The sequence below is a fragment of the Phyllobates terribilis genome, unplaced genomic scaffold (genome assembly GCF_046119375.1).
Source record: "Phyllobates terribilis strain yellow unplaced genomic scaffold, ASM4611937v1 Scaffold_1__5_contigs__length_1240528914, whole genome shotgun sequence".
Lineage (NCBI taxonomy): Eukaryota > Metazoa > Chordata > Amphibia > Anura > Dendrobatidae > Phyllobates > Phyllobates terribilis.
The window spans coordinates 1,239,253,041-1,239,272,944 of NW_027362761.1; the positions used below are offsets into that span (position 1 = coordinate 1,239,253,041).

Consider the following 19,904-nt stretch of genomic DNA (forward strand, 5'->3'; position numbering starts at 1 on the left):
CTCCAGAGCTGCACTCACTATTCTGCTGGTGCAGTCATTGTGTACATACATTACATTACTGATCCTGAGTTACATCCTGTATTATACTCCAGAGCTGCACTCACTATTCTGCTGGTGCAGTCACTGTGTACATACATTACCTTACTGATCCTGAGTTACATCCTGTATTATACTCCAGAGCTGCACTCACTATTCTGCTGGTGCAGTCACTGTGTACATACATTACCTTACTGATCCTGAGTTACCTCCTGTATTATACTCCAGAGCTGCACTCACTATTCTGCTGGTGCAGTCACTGTGTACATACATTACATTACTGATCCTGAGTTACCTCCTGTATTATACTCCAGAGCTGCACTCACTATTCTGCTGGTGCAGTCACTGTGTACATACATTACATTACTGATCCTGAGTTACATCCTGTATTATACTCCAGAGCTGCACTCACTATTCTGCTGGTGCAGTCGCTGTGTACATACATTACATTACTGATCCTGAGTTACATCCTGTATTATACTCCAGAGCTGCACTCACTATTCTGCTGGTGCAGTCACTGTGTACATACATTACATTACTGATCCTGGGTTACATCCTGTATTATACTCCAGAGCTGCACTCACTATTCTGCTGGTGCAGTCACTGTGTACATACATTACATTACTGATCCTGAGTTACATCCTGTATTATACCCCAGAGCTGCACTCACTATTCTGCTGGTGCAGTCACTGTGTACATACATTACATTACTGATCCTGAGTTACATCCTGTATTATATTCCAGAGCTGCACTCACTATTCTGCTGGTACAGTCACTGTGTACATACATTACATTACTGATCCTGAGTTACATCCTGTATTATACTCCAGAGCTGCATTCACTATTCTGCTGGTGCAGTCACTGTGTACATACATTACATTACTGATCCTGAGTTACCTCCTGTATTATACTCCAGAGCTGCACTCACTATTCTGCTGGTGCAGTCACTGTGTACATACATTACATTACTGATCCTGAGTTACCTCCTGTATTATACTCCAGAGCTGCACTCACTGTTCTGCTGGTGCAGTCACTGTGTACATACATTACATTACTGATCCTGAGTTACATCCTGTATTATACCCCAGAGCTGCACTCACTATTCTGCTGGTGCAGTCACTGTGTACATACATTACATTACTGATCCTGAGTTACATCCTGTATTATACTCCAGAGCTGCACTCACTATTCTGCTGGTACAGTCACTGTGTACATACATTACATTACTGATCCTGAGTTACCTCCTGTGTTATACTCCAGAGCTGCACTCACTATTCTGCTGGTGCAGTCACTGTGTACATACATTACATTACTGATCCTGAGTTACATCCTGTATTATCCTCCAGAGCTGCACTCACTATTCTGCTGCTTATATTTGGAAACAGTCAGCATGCCTTCGGTGCAGAGTGTGGAGTAAAGTCCTCACTCTCTGGATAGGAATCAGCGGAGTAGTTTTGTGCAGACACTGAACCTGCAGTAGGTGTTGGAGATTTGCAGATTCTGGGCTCTTCCACAAGGCGACACCTCCTACAGAAACACCGGAGCAGAAGCCAAAGTATAAACAAAACTCCATTCACATCATTGACAAAAAGAAGTAAAAGAATAAAAGGAAAGTATCAGATAAAAGCAAAAAGCAAAGGCACACAGGAAACAGCTCCTGGAAATACTCAACAGCAGGATGAGCCCTAGATCACACATAGAGAATAGACAACAATCCAAAACTACTCCAAGGTTCATAGAAACAAGTGGAAACGGTGGAAGAAAGTCCTATAGAAGCCTCCGATGAGGATGTAAAGAGCCTCGTGTGCGGCTCAGGGATTAGCGGGTACCCAAGGTTAGTGATCCAGGGGCACAAGACCTGTGAGATGGATATTTGGCCCAGAATGAAGCCTGTACATGATCCAGATACAAGGAAGGACAGAAGGATATAACCTAAATGGAGAAAGTAAAACTTGTGTGGCCGCCAATGGAAACACCCCTGACGCGCGTTTCGCATGCAGCTTCCTCCGAGGGGGAGGTTCTGTCCTTCCTCTGCCGTGCGTGCGGTTGTCGCTCTGCTCCGCCTGTCGTCCTTATTTCCCTGGATCCCGTTTTCTCCGCTAGTCTCCTCTTATATTAACCCCTTTCTGCTGCGGCGGTTTCCGTTTTTCGCCGTCTGACCGTTTCTTCTCTCCGGGATCGCTTACTTGCTTTATATGGAGTAACTGTAGGACGTTTCTCAATCTTGTATTTTGAAAGTTTGGACTTTTGTGCCGTTTTACCAAACATCTTTTCTTTCTTTTTTTTCAGATTGGGGAAAGGGTTAATTTTTAATTTCTTTATTTTTATTTTTTCTCATTTTTTTTCTTTTTTATCTTGAAATGTTTTTCACCTTTTTATTTCCGTCCCCCTGGACCTGAATTTAGGAACATTTCATCACTTGTACAATGGGATTAGCCACAGGAGGGGCTCCACAAGGCAGCGGGGGTCTTCAGCAGGGTCTAACCGCTGTGCGCGGCATGTAAGTGGTTAAACAGCAGCAAGTACAGACAGGTGGCAGCGGTATAACGCAGCCGGCACCCTGTCTGTCAGCGCCATACACACAGATGTCAGGGAGCCGCTGAGTGCAGCGCTACAGTGCGCAGGGAGAATTCTGCGCTTGCATCCAGAGCTGCATTCATATTTCTGCTGGAATCACACATGATGACTCCGGAGCTAGAGCCAGACGTGGATCCAGCCTGAAGCCGCTTCATCTCCTCCCTTATAATCCCATTCTTATTAATTCTTATGTGTTTACAAACGGCACAAAAAACTGCAGGTGTGACCATGGGCGAAGAGGCCACCAACAATCACACATAAGCTGCAGACAGTGATGATAATGGAGGGTGAAGCAAGGTGTCCCGTACTGTCATTACTGGTCAAGATGGCTTGCATCACTGTGTGCATTATCCCTGACCTGTGACATCACTGTGTGCATTATCCCTGTACTGTGACATCACTGTGTGTATTATCATGTACTGTGACATCACTGTGTGTATTATCATGTACTGTGACATCACTGTGTGTATTATCTCTGTACTGTGACATCACTGTGTGTATTATCTCTGTACTGTGACATCACTGTGTGTATTATCTCTGTACTGTGACATCACTGTGTGTATTATCTCTGTCCTGTGACATCACTGTGTGTATTATCTCTGTACTGTGACATCACTGTGTGTATTATCATGTACTGTGACATCACTGTGTGTATTATCATGTACTGTGACATCACTGTGTGTATTATCTCTGTACTGTGACATCGCTGTGTGCATTATCCCTGTACTGTGACATCACTGTGTGCATTATCCCTGTAATGTGACATCACTGTGTGTATTATCCCTGTACTGTGACATCACTGTGTGCATTATCCCTGTACTGTGACATCGCTGTGTGCATTATCCCTGTACTGTGACATCACTGTGTGTATTATCATGTACTGTGACATCACTTTGTGTATTATCTCTGTCCTGTGACATCACTGTGTGTATTATCTCTGTACTGTGACATCACTGTGTGTATTATCATGTACTGTGACATCACTGTGTGCATTATCCCTGTACTGTGACATCGCTGTGTGCATTATCCCTGTACTGTGACATCACTGTGTGCATTATCCCTGTAATGTGACATCACTGTGTGTATTATCCCTGTACTGTGACATCGCTGTGTGCATTATCCCTGTACTGTGACATCGCTGTGTGCATTATCCCTGTACTGTGACATCGCTGTGTGCATTATCCCTGTACTGTGACATCACTGTGTGCATTATCCCTGTACTGTGACATCACTGTGTGTATTATCCCTGTACTGTGACATCACTGTGTGCATTATCCCTGTACTGTGACATCACTGTGTGTATTATCATGTACTGTGACATCACTGTGTGCATTATCCCTGTACTGTGACATCACTGTGTGCATTATCCATGTACTGTGACATCACTGTGTGCATTATCCCTGTACTGTGACATCACTGTGTGTATTATCATGTACTGTGATATCACTGTGTGCATTATCCCTGTACTGTGACATCACTGTGTGCATTATCCCTGTACTGTGACATCACTGTGTGCATTATCCCTGTACTGTGACATCACTGTGTGCATTATCCCTGTCCTGTGACATCACTGTGTGCATTATCCCTGTCCTGTGACATCACTGTGTGCATTATCCCTGTACTGTGACATCACTGTGCGCATTATCCCTGTACTGTGACCTCACTGTGTGCATTATCCCTGTCCTGTGACCTCACTGTGTGCATTATCCCTGTCCTGTGACATCACTGTGTGCATTATCCCTGTCCTGTGACATCACTGTGCGCATTATCCCTGTCCTGTGACCTCACTGTGTGCATTATCCCTGTACTGTAACATCACTGTGTGTATTATCCCTGTACTGTTGACGCGCCCCCTGGGCCTGTGTTGTGCAGGGGAACCCGGAACCGGGTGCTGGGGGTTGTAGTCTCCGTGTGGCGGTGACCCGGTCCGTGCCCAGGGTGGTCAAACCAGTGGCAGTCTTAATGTATAGCAAATGTCCGACTACGCCACCCGTGGATTGCGGTGGATTGCGGTCAGTGGGGACCGCCGCTGCGCTGCAGACCGCTGAGGCTGATGTTGTTTGCGCAGCTGAGTATGGGATGACTCCCCACGGGAGAAGTATTGCCTCAGGGCAGCTAATGTGGATGATGGTGGTGATGGTGTGAGGGTCCCAGTGCTAATGGTGCTGGTGCGGCAAGGAATCACGGAGACGTGAGGTGCAGTTCAGGGTCTTTACTGATGGTACAAGGCAGACCCTCCCGGGAGTACTGGCTAGTATAAGGGGCCTGGTCAGTCTGCGAGCAAGCAGGAGTTCCCCTGGCCAGGTGGAGTTGTAGGCCTCCCCGTTTATCTGCACTCTTCCTGGCTACCTTGCTGTCAGCGGTTACAAGTAGCCCACGTCCCGGAGTATACCGTGTGGTGCTCACCTGTATGGCTGGTGACTTGGGGCCTTCTGTTAGCCTCCGCTCCTGGATGGCGGCGCTGGTCCCTTCTTTGTGACTGAGCCTCCGGGCTTCTATGGCCAGAGGACCTGGAATCCCCTGCCGGCTGGTTTCTGCTGCTGGGTATATATCAGTCCCCACAGCCTCGGACTCCGGTGTCCGGTTTTAGTAACTTCAGCCAGGGTGAGCTATATCTCTGCTCACAGCCCCTGGCCTTCAGCTGCTGCTCCTACAGAGCTCCTGTTGTCACTTTCCCTCTCCAGGCTCTGACTAACCTAATCCCGCCCCAGACCCAGTTTATAAGATTCCTCCCCTCCCAGGTCTGGGCGGGCCGTGTTGCATGCTTAGGGCTCCTGACCAGAGAAACCTCCCACTTGCTCTCAGACATAATATCTCTATTACTGTGGCAACCAGACCCCTAGGGTGTCACATTCCCCCGTAGTAAATTTTAGTACTCCGGGACTAAACACATTTTTTTAAAGAAACATAAATACAGGGTATAACAATAACACAATAACATATTTACAAGAAGCTTTAGTTCTTTAAAGGTCACGGCGTGTCCGCAACCGGGTGTCCATATCACCCAAGGTGAAGCTTTAAGCGAAGTAGGGGACCTGTCCAAAGCAAACCCCTTGCGTTGTCCTTGGTCGTGGCTGCAAGGCTGGAGCTAGCTACTTTGGGCCGCAAGGAGGCCACGCCAGACAGGTTTTCTCTTCCGCGGCCGTCTTCGCAAGAGGCACCAAGGTGCAACTATCTACAAAACTGTTCCGGTTATCCAGCGTCCATAACCTGTTAGTCCATAAAAATCTGCAGGGTAACTGAGAAACATAATTAACAACAGGCAACAAACATAAACCATAAACAGCAGATAAATTCACAGTGCATTAGTTTAGAGTTTCCAGCGAGCGGGCATCTGACCTCTAGTGACTCTAGTGGACCTACGGAGCTCACTAACTGGTTCTGCACTACAGGGTGTAGGAGGTGTTATGGGTAAGCTGGGCAGCTGTCTGCGTACTCTTTGGCTCACTAGGGGCACAGCAGGCTCACTAATAGCAGAGGGTTGATTCTCCTGGTCTGCTGGTGTGGATTCTTCTGCCTCTTGGGCCGGCTGCTCTTCCAGCTCTACCGGTTCCTCTGTAGGCACTTGCGGGGCTGGCTGGAGAAAGGTGAGGACGGGTACCACGACAGCGCCGTTTACTTGTGTCCAAGACCGGGGGAAGTCTCCGAGTACGGTACTGATCATTTCTTCCCTTTCCTCTGCGGGTTGAGGGTTTCCTTGATCTTCTTCAGGGCTTTGCAGCTGCTCGGGACACTTTTTCAGGTGGTCTCTGGAGACAATGGCTGTGGTTTCTCCTCCATCCTTACTGATTACGCAGATTTTTGGGTTCTCATGGCTTGATGGCAGTACGGTGTACGGGTCCTTCTCCCACTGGTCGTCCAACTTGTGGAGCCGCCTCTTCCTCTTCAAGACCTGCTCTCCAGGTACCAGGGGTACAGCGGGAGCATACTGATTATAAGCCTTCTCTTGCCTTTCTCTAGCTTGAGACAGACTTCGCTCGACGCTCTCCTGTACTTTCCGATACTGCTGCTGCCGTTCTGTATCCCAGTCTGCCTCTGGCGAGGTGTCCTCAGGTGTCAGGACTCCCATATCCAGGTCGATAGGCAGCTTACCAGGTCTTGCTTGCATTAGGTAAGCCGGGGTACAGTTGGTGGAACCTACAGGGATGTGGTTATACAGGTCCACCAGATCGGGCAGTTTCTCAGGCCACAGACTGCATTCTTCCAGGGGCAACGTTTTTAGCAGATCTATCACCACCTGGTTCATCTTCTCGCAGAGTCCATTGGTTTGAGGGTGATAGGGCGTTGTTCTTATCTTCTTGCAGCCATACAGGTTGCAGAACTCCTGGAAGACCTCCGCTTCGAAGGCTGGTCCTTGGTCTGTCAACACTTGGTCCGGGTACCCGTGTGGACGGCAGAAGTGCTGCTGGAAGGCTCTAGCTGCTGTTTGAGCCGTTAAGTCCTTGACCGGGACCACCACCAGGAACCGGGAGTAATGATCTACGATTGTGAGGGCGTAGACATACCCAGATCTGCTTGGAGCCAGTTTCACATGGTCCAGGGCTACCAGTTCCAGTGGCTGTCTGGTGATGATGGGCTGCAGGGGAGTCTTCTGGCTGGCTCGGTCTTTTCTTCTCAGGTGGCACGGGCCACAGTCTCTGCACCACCTCTCGATGGCTCCTCTCATGCCTACCCAGTAGAACCGTTCACGCAACAAGAACTCCAGCTTCTTCCATCCGAAATGCCCTGCTTCGTTGTGGTATGCCTCCAGAACCATAGCCGCGTCTCGTCTTGGGACCACTACCTGCCAGGTCAACTCATGTGTTCGAGAGTTAACCATTCTCCGGCACAGCTTCTCCCTGTAGAGGAACAGCCTACTTTTCTCCTTCCACAGTTGCTTGGTCTCCTCCGGAGCATCTGGGTCAAGTCGGGCATCGGCCTGGGTCAGCATTTCCTTCACCAAATGGACTGCGGGATCACTGTCTTGCGTCTCCGCCCAGTTGTAGTGGGGCAAGGGATTGAACGTCACGGAGCGCCTGTCCTTCACACGGTGGGAATACAGGGTAATCCCATGACGGTGGAACGCAGGGAGCTCAACTTCTTCCAGATCTTCTGGATCTTCCCCTACGTCCGGTAAGTTCGGCATTCTAGACAGGGCATCCGCGTTGGCATTTGAGCGTCCTGCCCGGTATTTGATGGTGAATTCAAAGTTGGACAGGCGGGCCATCCATCTCTGTTCCAGGGCACCGAGCCTTGCAGTGTCTAGGTGTGTCAACGGGTTGTTATCCGTGTACACGGTGAATTTGGAGGAGGCAAGGTAATGCTTGAAATGTTCGGTCACTGCCCACACTACTGCCAGGAACTCCAGCTTGAATGAGCTGTAATTCTCAGGGTTCCTCTCCGTGGGCCGTAGCTTTCGGCTGGCGTAAGCGATTACCCGTTCTTTTCCTTGCTGGATCTGGGACAGTACGGCTCCTAGCCCGATGTTGCTTGCGTCCGTGTGGAGGATAAAGGGCTGGCTGTAGTCTGGATATGCCAGGATTTCATCCCCCGTGAGGGCCATCTTCAGCTGGCAGAAGTACTCCTCTTCCAGCTTTTCCCACCTAAAGGGTGGCTTCTGGTTTTTGGCTTTCCGAGATTGACCTATCAGGAGGTCCTGCATAGGGGCTGCCATTTTGGTGAAACCGGGAATGAATCTTCGGTAGTAGCCTACCAACCCGAGGAACTGCCGCACTTCCTTTATGCTGGAGGGTCTTGGCCAGTCCTTAATCACGGTGATCTTATCAGGGTCAGGAGCCACTCCGTCAGCACTCACCACGTGTCCCAGGTATTGCACCTTTTGTTTCAGGAGGTGACACTTGGAGGGTTTCACCTTTTAGGCCGTAGTTTGCCAGAGCTTCGAACACTTCTGCCAGGTGTTCCAGATGGTCCTCGTAGGTCTTGGAATAGACGATGACATCGTCCAGGTATAACAGGACCGTCTCGAAGTTCCGGTGTCCCAGACAGCATTCCATCAACCGTTGGAAGGTTCCTGGTGCGTTGCAGAGCCCGAACGGCATACAGTTAAATTCGCTGAGACCCATCGGGGTGGTGAATGCGGTCTTCTCCCGGTCCGCCTCTGCTACAGGAACCTGCCAGTACCCGCTAGTGAGATCCAAAGTAGAGAAGAAGTTAGCAGATTTTAATGCAGCTAAGGACTCCTCTATCCTTGGTAACGGGTACGCATCTTTGTGTGTGATACAGTTGATTTTCCGGTAATCTACACACATCCTCATGGTGTTGTCTTTCTTTTTCACTAAGACTAGTGGAGCTGCCCAGGGGCTACAGCTATCCCTGATCACCCCAGCCTCCTTCATGTCTCTAAGCATCCCCTTGGTGTGTTGGTAGTGTGCAGGGGGTACGGGTCGATACCTCTCCTTTATGGGAGGATGGTCTCCCGTGGGGATGTGGTGTTCTACCCCCTTTACTCGCCCGAAGTCTAACGGGTGTTTACTAAACACTCTCTCGTACTCTCGAACCACCCGATAGACTCCCTGTTTCTGGTGTGAGGGAGTGGAGTCAGTACCCAAATGCAGTTGCTGACACCAGTCCTCCATTGGTTTCTTAGAGCCGTTACCTTCCTCTGGTTGAGATGGAGGCAAGGGTTCCACGGCCTGTACAGAATTCTGGTTTATGGTGAACAATTTGGCTAGCGTGGCATACCGGGGCAGGTATACTTCTCTCTCCCCGATATTGATGATGCGGACGGGCACTCTCCCATGGCGTACATCGACCACCCCCCGTGCTGTCAAAATGGTGGGCCTACTGTCTGAGTAAACTGGTTCTACCATTGCCTGGTAATCTCTACCTCTTAGACCAATATCTGCCCGGCACCAAATCATCATCTCACTTTTTGGGGGCATGGCAATAGGGAACGGGTCACACATTCTCACGCTACCTATCTCACCACCAGATAGTTCTACTTGTTGCCGTTTCATCAGTGCCCGGATCTCTTTTTGGAGCACTCGCTGCTGGCCGGAACTGGCGTTCTTGGCAACCTGCTGTAAAATGAGAATCACCTCTGCAAGACAATTTTCAATCACATTAGTTCCCAAGGTTATTCTAGGGTGACTCTCATGACGGTCTATGTCCACTATAATCAGTCCTTGTGCCGCCAGTTCGACTTTACCGATCTTAATGGTCACCTCCTTGAATCCCACCTGCGGCACGGGCTGACCATTGCTGGCGATGATACTCAGGTCGTCATCTGGGTAGCGGGTTATGTCCGAGTCATTCCAGTACTGCTTGAAGAGCACGTACGGGATGGTGGTCACCTGTGGCCCAGTGTCTAGTAGGGCACTCATAGGAATGCCATCCAGTACCACAGGCAAGATTGGACGTCCCCCTACGTATTTATCACGCCAGTTTGATGGGCCTGATGATCTTATGCCTGGGGGTTGGCCCTCTACCCCAGGTTGTGCCCGTTTAAATGACAGTACCTTGCCATATGTCCGGGTTGATTGCAGCGGCGGCAGATGGGTTGTCCGTCCTCGTTGTATCTGTCGCTGGGTCTTCCTCTGGCCGGTGGGGTCCTCCTCAGTCGGCGCCACGGGACGTCCTCCGGTCCGGATGCCAGCTGGATCTTCCCTGCAGTAGAAACCTGTAAAGACTGCACAGTTCGGGTTAGCGCGGCAACGCTCTTAGTCAGCTCTTGGACCTGATGGTGCAGGTCTGTTGCCGGGCCATTGTTCAAAGCCTGCGCATCAGCTCCCACAGGCCCTGCAGACAAGGGCGCCGTCTCCTGGTGATAAGTGATAGCAGGGCGCCTGTGGGGCACAGCGCCACCTGGTGCCGGTTCTCGGAGCACCCGGATGGCTCTGTCCTTGAACTGTGCAAAGTCCAGGTCAGGGTCCTGTAAGGCCATTGCCCGTAACTGGGTTCGGTGGGCATTGCACAGTAGACCCTCAATGAATTGTTCAGTCAACAGCTTATCTTCATTTCCCACGCTGTCAGGGTCTGCCTGCTTAATGGCTCTCAGGGCCTCTTGTAGGTTTAGAGCATAGTCTCTTATACTCTCATGTGCCCGCTGTTTGCACCCGTAAAATCGGAGCTTTATTTCGGCTGAGGTGCGGGTGTCAAATGTGTCTTTCAGCCGAGCCAGTATCTCTCTGACAGTCCTCTTCCTCCCAGGTGGCCAGGACTTTACCTCCCTTTGGGCTGCCCCGGTTAGTTGGGCCACCAGAATGCTCACTTTTTGCTCCTCTGTGAGGGGGTATACCTGGAAGAGGCTATCCAGCTTTTCTCTAAAGTCACTCAGGGTATGTGACTCCCCTGAGTACTGGGGTAGCCAGGCTGCCCCCGGGATATAGGGCATGGTGAAAGGCATGACTGCAGCAGCAGTTGCGCTGGCGGTGGCTGTGGCGGTGGAGCTCTCCTCGGTGTCCGGCATCCTCCTCCCTCCTAGTGGACCGTGGCCTACCTTGCGATGCTTTTCTTCCGTAGGCCGCGGCTCCGCAGTCGATCGTCGGGGTTGAGGACCTGGCTCCGATGACGTCAGCGTCGCTCTTCCTTCCTTCCAGGACCTTGCGCAGCGTCAGAGCGTGGGGCGGAGCTTCGGATCTCGCGCACTTTCGGCGTCCACGCCCCTCTTCTTCCCGTGCGGCGTCCCGAAGATGGCGTCTGATGGCGGGAAACGGCTCCGGATGGCGGGAAACGACTCCGGACGGCGGGAAACTTCACCACAGGTAAGTATAAAAGTCTCTTTTTCAGGCACGCAGTACCCGGTGGTTGCGGGCACGAAATCCTGCCGACTACGCCACAGTTGACGCGCCCCCTGGGCCTGTGTTGTGCAGGGGAACCCGGAACCGGGCCTGTTGTAGAATGCTGGGGGTTGTAGTCTCCGTGTGGCGGTGACCCGGTCTGTGCTCAGGGCGGTCAAACCAGTGGCAGTCTTAATGTATAGCAAATGTCCGACTACGCCACCCGTGGATTGCGGTCAGTGGGGACCGCCGCTGCGCTGCAGACCGCTGAGGCTGATGGTGTTTGCGCAGCCGAGTATGGGATAACTCCCCACGGGAGAAGTATTGCCTCAGGGCAGCTAATGTGAGAGATGATGGGAGTAATGGTGTGAGGGTCCCAGTGCTAATGGTGCTGGTGCGGCAAGGAATCACAGAGACGTGTAGTTGCAGTTCAGGGTCTTTACTGATGTTATAAGGCAGACCCTCCCGGGAGTACTGGCTAGTATAAGGGGCCTGGTCAGTCTGTGAGCAAGCAGGAGTTCCCCTGGCCAGGTGGAGTTGTAGGCCTCCCCGTTTATCTGCACTCTTCCTGGCTACCTTGCTGTCAGCGGTTACAAGCAGCCCACGTCCCTGAGAATACCGTGTGGTGCTCACCTGTATGGCTGGTGACTTGGGGCCTTCTGTTAGCCTCCGCTCTTGGATGGCGGCGCTGGTCCCTTCTTTGTGACTGAGCCTCCGAGCTTCTATGGCCAGAGGACCTGGAATCCCCTGCCGGCTGGTTTCTGCTGCTGGGTGTATATCAGTCCCCACAGCCTCGGACTCCGGTGTCCGGTTTTAGTAACTTCAGTCAGGGCGAGCTATATCTCTGCTCACAGCCCCTGGCCTTCTGCTTCTCCTCCTACAGAGCTCCTGTTCTCACTTTCCCTCTCCAGGCTCTGACTAACCTAATCCCGCCCCAGACCCAGTTTATAAGGGCAGATTCCTCCCCTCCCAGGTCTGGGCGGTCCGTGTTGCATGCTTAGGGCTCCTGACCAGAGAAACCTCCCACTTGCTCTCAGACATAATATCTCTATTACTGTGGCAACCAGACCCCTGGGGTGTCACACTGTGACATCACTGTGCGCATTATCCCTGTACTGTGACATCACTGTGCGCATTATCCCTGTACTGTGACATCACTGTGTGCATTATCCCTGTACTGTGACATCACTGTGTGTATTATCCCTGTCCTGTGACATCACTGTGCGCATTATCCCTGTCCTGTGACATCACTGTGTGTATTATCCCTGTCCTGTGACATCACTGTGCGCATTATCCCTGTACTGTGACATCACTGTGTGTATTATCCCTGTACTGTGACATCACTGTGCGTATTATCCCTGTCCTGTGACATCACTGTGTGTATTATCCCTGTACTGACATCACTGTGTGTATTATCCCTGTACTGACATCACTGTGCGCATTATCCCTGTCCTGTGACATCACTGTGTGTATTATCCCTGTACTGTGACATCACTGTGTGCATTATCCCTGTACTGACATCACTGTGTGTATTATCCCTGTCCTGTGACATCACTGTGTGCATTATCCCTGTCCTGTGACATCACTGTGTGTATTATCCCTGTACTGACATCACTGTGTGCATTATCCCTGTCCTGTGACATCATTGTGTGTATTATCCCTGTACTGACATCACTGTGTGTATTATCCCTGTCCTGTGACATCACTGTGTGTATTATCCCTGTACTGACATCACTGTGTGTATTATCCCTGTCCTGTGACATCACTGTGTGTATTATCCCTGTACTGACATCACTGTGTGTATTATCCCTGTCCTGTGACATCACTGTGTGTATTATCCCTGTGCTGTGACATCACTGTGCGCATTATCCCTGTACTGTGACATCACTGTGCGCATTATCCCTGTACTGTGACATCACTGTGTGTATTATCCCTGTCCTGTGACATCACTGTGTGTATTATCTCTGTACTGTGACATCACTGTGCGCATTATCCCTGTACTGTGACATCACTGTGCGCATTATCCCTGTACTGTGACATCACTGTGTGTATTATCCCTGTGCTGTGACATCACTGTGCGCATTATCCCTGTACTGTGACATCACTGTGTGTATTATCCCTGTGCTGTGACATCACTGTGTGTATTATCCCTGTACTGTGACATCACTGTGCGCATTATCCCTGTACTGTGACATCACTGTGCGCATTATCCCTGTACTGTGACATCACTGTGTGCATTATCCCTGTACTGTGACATCACTGTGTGTATTATCCCTGTCCTGTGACATCACTGTGCGCATTATCCCTGTCCTGTGACATCACTGTGCGCATTATCCCTGTACTGTGACATCACTGTGCGCATTATCCCTGTACTGTGACATCACTGTGTGTATTATCCCTGTCCTGTGACATCACTGTGTGTATTATCCCTGTACTGACATCACTGTGCGCATTATCCCTGTCCTGTGACATCACTGTGTGTATTATCCCTGTACTGACATCACTGTGTGCATTATCCCTGTACTGACATCACTGTGTGTATTATCCCTGTCCTGTGACATCACTGTGTGTATTATCCCTGTACTGACATCACTGTGTGCATTATCCCTGTCCTGTGACATCACTGTGTGTATTATCCCTGTACTGACATCACTGTGTGCATTATCCCTGTCCTGTGACATCACTGTGTGTATTATCCCTGTCCTGTGACATCACTGTGTGTATTATCCCTGTACTGACATCACTGTGTGTATTATCCCTGTCCTGTGACATCACTGTGTGTATTATCCCTGTACTGACATCACTGTGTGTATTATCCCTGTCCTGTGACATCACTGTGTGTATTATCCCTGTGCTGTGACATCACTGTGTGCATTATCCCTGTACTGACATCACTGTGTATATTATCCCTGTCCTGTGACATCACTGTGTGTATTATCCCTGTGCTGTGACATCACTGTGCGCATTATCCCTGTACTGTGACATCACTGTGCGCATTATCCCTGTACTGTGACATCACTGTGTGTATTATCCCTGTCCTGTGACATCACTGTGTGTATTATCCCTGTACTGACATCACTGTGTGTATTATCCCTGTCCTGTGACATCACTGTGCGTATTATCTCTGTACTGTGACATCACTGTGCGCATTATCCCTGTACTGTGACATCACTGTGCGCATTATCCCTGTACTGTGACATCACTGTGTGTATTATCCCTGTGCTGTGACATCACTGTGCGCATTATCCCTGTACTGTGACATCACTGTGCGCATTATCCCTGTACTGTGACATCACTGTGTGTATTATCCCTGTGCTGTGACATCACTGTGCGCATTATCCCTGTACTGTGACATCACTGTGCGCATTATCCCTGTACTGTGACATCACTGTGTGTATTATCCCTGTCCTGTGACATCACTGTGTGTATTATCCCTGTACTGACATCACTGTGTGTATTATCCCTGTACTGACATCACTGTGTGTATTATCCCTGTCCTGTGACATCACTGTGCGTATTATCTCTGTACTGTGACATCACTGTGCGCATTATCCCTGTACTGTGACATCACTGTGCGTATTATCTCTGTACTGTGACATCACTGTGCGCATTATCCCTGTACTGTGACATCACTGTGCGTATTATCCCTGTACTGTGACATCACTGTGTGCATTATCCCTGTACTGTGACATCACTGTGCGCATTATCCCTGTACTGTGACATCACTGTGCGCATTATCCCTGTACTGTGACATCACTGTGCGTATTATCCCTGTCCTGTGACATCACTGTGTGTATTATCCCTGTACTGTGACATCACTGTGCGCATTATCCCTGTACTGTGACATCACTGTGTGCATTATCCCTGTACTGTGACATCACTGTGCGCATTATCCCTGTCCTGTGACATCACTGTGCGCATTATCCCTGTACTGTGACATCACTGTGCGTATTATCCCTGTCCTGTGACATCACTGTGTGTATTATCCCTGTACTGACATCACTGTGTGCATTATCCCTGTACTGACATCACTGTGTGTATTATCCCTGTCCTGTGACATCACTGTGTGTATTATCCCTGTACTGACATCACTGTGTGCATTATCCCTGTCCTGTGACATCACTGTGTGTATTATCCCTGTGCTGTGACATCACTGTGTGCATTATCCCTGTACTGACATCACTGTGTGTATTATACCTGTCCTGTGACATCACTGTGTGTATTATCCCTGTACTGACATCACTGTGTGTATTATCCCTGTCCTGTGACATCACTGTGTGTATTATCCCTGTGCTGTGACATCACTGTGTGCATTATCCCTGTACTGACATCACTGTGTGTATTATCCCTGTCCTGTGACATCACTGTGTGTATTATCCCTGTGCTGTGACATCACTGTGCGCATTATCCCTGTACTGTGACATCACTGTGCGCATTATCCCTGTACTGACATCACTGTGTGTATTATCCCTGTCCTGTGACATCACTGTGTGTATTATCCCTGTGCTGTGACATCACTGTGCGCATTATCCCTGTACTGTGACATCACTGTGTGCATTATCCCTGTACTGACATCACTGTGTGTATTATCCCTGTCCTGTGACATCACTGTGTGTATTATCCCTGTACTGTGACATCACTGTGTGTATTATCCCTGTACTGTGACATCACTGTGCGCATTATCCCTGTACTGTGACATCACTGTGCGTATCATCCCTGTACTGTGACATCACTGTGCGTATTATCTCTGTCCTGTGACATCGCTGTGTGCATTATCCCTGTACTGTGACATCGCTGTGTGTATTATCCCTGTACTGTGACATCACTGTGTGTATTATCCATGTACTGTGACATCACTGTGCGCATTATCCCTGTACTGTGACATCACTGTGTGTATTATCCCTGTACTGTGACATCACTGTGTGCATTATCCCTGTACTGACATCACTGTGTGTATCATCCCTGTACTGTGACATCACTGTGTGTATTATCTCTGTACTGTGACATCACTGTGTGTATTATCTCTGTACTGTGACATCACTGTGCGTATTATCCCTGTCCTGTGACATCACTGTGCGTATTATCTCTGTCCTGTGACATCACTGTGTGTATTATCCCTGTCCTGTGACATCACTGTGCGTATTATCCCTGTACTGTGACATCACTGTGTGTATTATCCCTGTCCTGTGACATCACTGTGTGTATTATCCCTGTCCTGTGACATCACTGTGCGTATTATCCCTGTCCTGTGACATCACTGTGCGTATTATCCCTGTACTGTGACATCACTGTGTGTATTATCCCTGTACTGTGACATCACTGTGTGTATTATCCCTGTACTGTGACATCACTGTGTGCATTATCCCTGTACTGACATCACTGTGTGCATTATCCCTGTACTGTGACATCACTGTGTGTATTATCCCTGTACTGTGACATCACTGTGTGCATTATCCCTGTACTGTGACATCACTGTGTGCATTATCCCTGTACTGTGACATCACTGTGTGTATTATCCCTGTACTGTGACATCACTGTGTGCATTATCCCTGTACTGTGACATCACTGTGTGTATTATCCCTGTATTGTGACATCACTGTGTGTATTATCCCTGTACTGTGACATCACTGTGTGCATTATCCCTGTACTGTGACATCACTGTGTGTATTATCCCTGTACTGTGACATCACTGTGTGCATTATCCCTGTACTGTGACATCACTGTGTTTATTATTCCTGTACTGTGACATCACTGTGTGTATTATCCCTATACTGTGAAATCACTGTGCGTATTATCTCTGTCCTGTGACATCACTGTGTGTATTATCTCTGTACTGTGACATCACTGTGTGTATTATCCCTGTACTGTGACATCACTGTGTGTATTATCCCTGTACTGTGACATCACTGTGTGCATTATCCCTGTACTGTGACATCACTGTGTGTATTATCCCTGTACTGTGACATCACTGTGTGCATTATCCCTGTACTGTGACATCACTGTGTGCATTATCCCTGTACTGTGACATCACTGTGTGCATTATCCCTGTACTGTGACATCACTGTGTGCATTATCCCTGTACTGTGACATCACTGTGTGTATTATCCCTGTACTGTGACATCACTGTGTGTATTATCCCTGTATTGTGACATCACTGTGTGTATTATCCCTGTACTGTAACATCACTGTGTGCATTATCCCTGTACTGTGACATCACTGTGTGTATTATCCCTGTACTGTGACATCACTGTGTGCATTATCCCTGTACTGTGACATCACTGTGTTTATTATTCCTGTACTGTGACATCACTGTGTGTATTATCCCTGTACTGTGACATCACTGTGCGTATTATCTCTGTCCTGTGACATCACTGTGTGTATTATCTCTGTACTGTGACATCACTGTGTGTATTATCTCTGTACTGTGACATCACTGTGTGTATTATCCCTGTCCTGTGACATCACTGTGTGTATTATCCCTGTCCTGTGACATCACTGTGCGTATTATCTCTGTCCTGTGACATCACTGTGTGTATTATCCCTGTCCTGTGACATCACTGTGTGTATTATCCCTGTACTGTGACATCACTGTGTGCATTATCCCTGTACTGTGACATCACTGTGTGCATTATCCCTGTACTGTGACATCACTGTGTATATTATCCCTGTACTGTGACATCACTGTGTTTATTATTCCTGTACTGTGACATCACTGTGTTTATTATTCCTGTACTGTGACATCGCTGTGTGTATTATCTCTGTCCTGTGACATCACTGTGTGTATTATCCCTGTCCTGTGACATCACTGTGTGTATTATCCCTGTACTGTGACATCACTGTGTGCATTATCCCTGTACTGTGACATCACTGTGTGCATTATCCCTGTACTGTGACATCACTGTGTATATTATCCCTGTACTGTGACATCACTGTGTTTATTATTCCTGTACTGTGACATCACTGTGTGTATTATCCCTATACTGTGACATCACTGTGCGTATTATCTCTGTCCTGTGACATCACTGTGTGTATTATCTCTGTACTGTGACATCACTGTGTGTATTATCTCTGTACTGTGACATCACTGTGCGTATTATCCCTGTTCTGTGACATCACTGTGTGTATTATCTCTGTCCTGTGACATCACTGTGTGTATTATCCCTGTACTGTGACATCACTGTGTGTATTATCTCTGTACTGTGACATCACTGTGTGCATTATCCCTGTACTGTGACATCACTGTGCGTATTATCTCTGTCCTGTGACATCACTGTGCGTATTATCTCTGTCCTGTGACATCGCTGTGTGCATTATCCCTGTCCTGTGACATCACTGTGTGTATTATCCCTGTACTGTGACATCACTGTGTGTATTATCTCTGTCCTGTGACATCACTGTGTGTATTATCCCTGTACTGTGACATCACTGTGTGCATTATCCCTGTACTGTGACATCACTGTGCGTATTATCTCTGTCCTGTGACATCACTGTGCGTATTATCTCTGTCCTGTGACATCGCTGTGTGCATTATCCCTGTCCTGTGACATCACTGTGTGTATTATCCCTGTACTGTGACATCACTGTGTGTATTATCTCTGTCCTGTGACATCACTGTGTGTATTATCCCTGTCCTGTGACATCACTGTGTGTATTATCCCTGTACTGTGACATCGCTGTGTGCATTATCCCTGTCCTGTGACATCACTGTGTGTATTATCCCTGTACTGTGACATCACTGTGTGTATTATCTCTGTCCTGTGACATCACTGTGTGTATTATCCCTGTACTGTGACATCACTGTGTGTATTATCTCTGTCCTGTGACATCACTGTGTGTATTATCCCTGTACTGTGACATCACTGTGTGTATTATCCCTGTACTGTGACATCACTGTGTGTATTATCTCTGTCCTGTGACATCACTGTGTGTATTATCCCTGTACTGTGACATCACTGTGCGTATTATCTCTGTCCTGTGACATCACTGTGCGTATTATCTCTGTCCTGTGACATCGCTGTGTGCATTATCCCTGTCCTGTGACATCACTGTGTGTATTATCCCTGTACTGTGACATCACTGTGTGTATTATCTCTGTCCTGTGACATCGCTGTGTGCATTATCCCTGTCCTGTGACATCACTGTGTGTATTATCCCTGTACTGTGACATCGCTGTGTGTATTATCTCTGTCCTGTGACATCACTGTGTGTATTATCCCTGTACTGTGACATCACTGTGTGTATTATCTCTGTCCTGTGACATCACTGTGTGTATTATCCCTGTACTGTGACATCACTGTGTGTATTATCTCTGTCCTGTGACATCACTGTGTGTATTATCCCTGTTCTGTGACATCACTGTGTGTATTATCCCTGTACTGTGACATCACTGTGTGTATTATCTCGGTCCTGTGACATCACTGTGTGTATTATCCCTGTTCTGTGACATCACTGTGTGCATTATCCCTGTACTGTGACATCACTGTGTGTATTATCCCTGTCCTGTGACATCACTGTGTGTATTATCCCTGTACTGTGACATCGCTGTGTGTATTATCTCTGTCCTGTGACATCACT

At 48.6% G+C, this 19,904-nt stretch overlaps 2 protein-coding genes across 4 annotated transcripts in view; one reads left to right on the top strand and one right to left on the bottom strand.

Moving 5' to 3' along the window:
* LOC141164978 (uncharacterized) overlaps positions 1-19,904 on the bottom strand; it is a 575,086-nt gene that overhangs the window by 191,886 nt on the left and 363,296 nt on the right. The window lies entirely within an intron of this gene.
* Positions 1-19,904, top strand: part of LOC141164970 (disintegrin and metalloproteinase domain-containing protein 33-like) — a 283,969-nt gene that overhangs the window by 62,027 nt on the left and 202,038 nt on the right. The window lies entirely within an intron of this gene.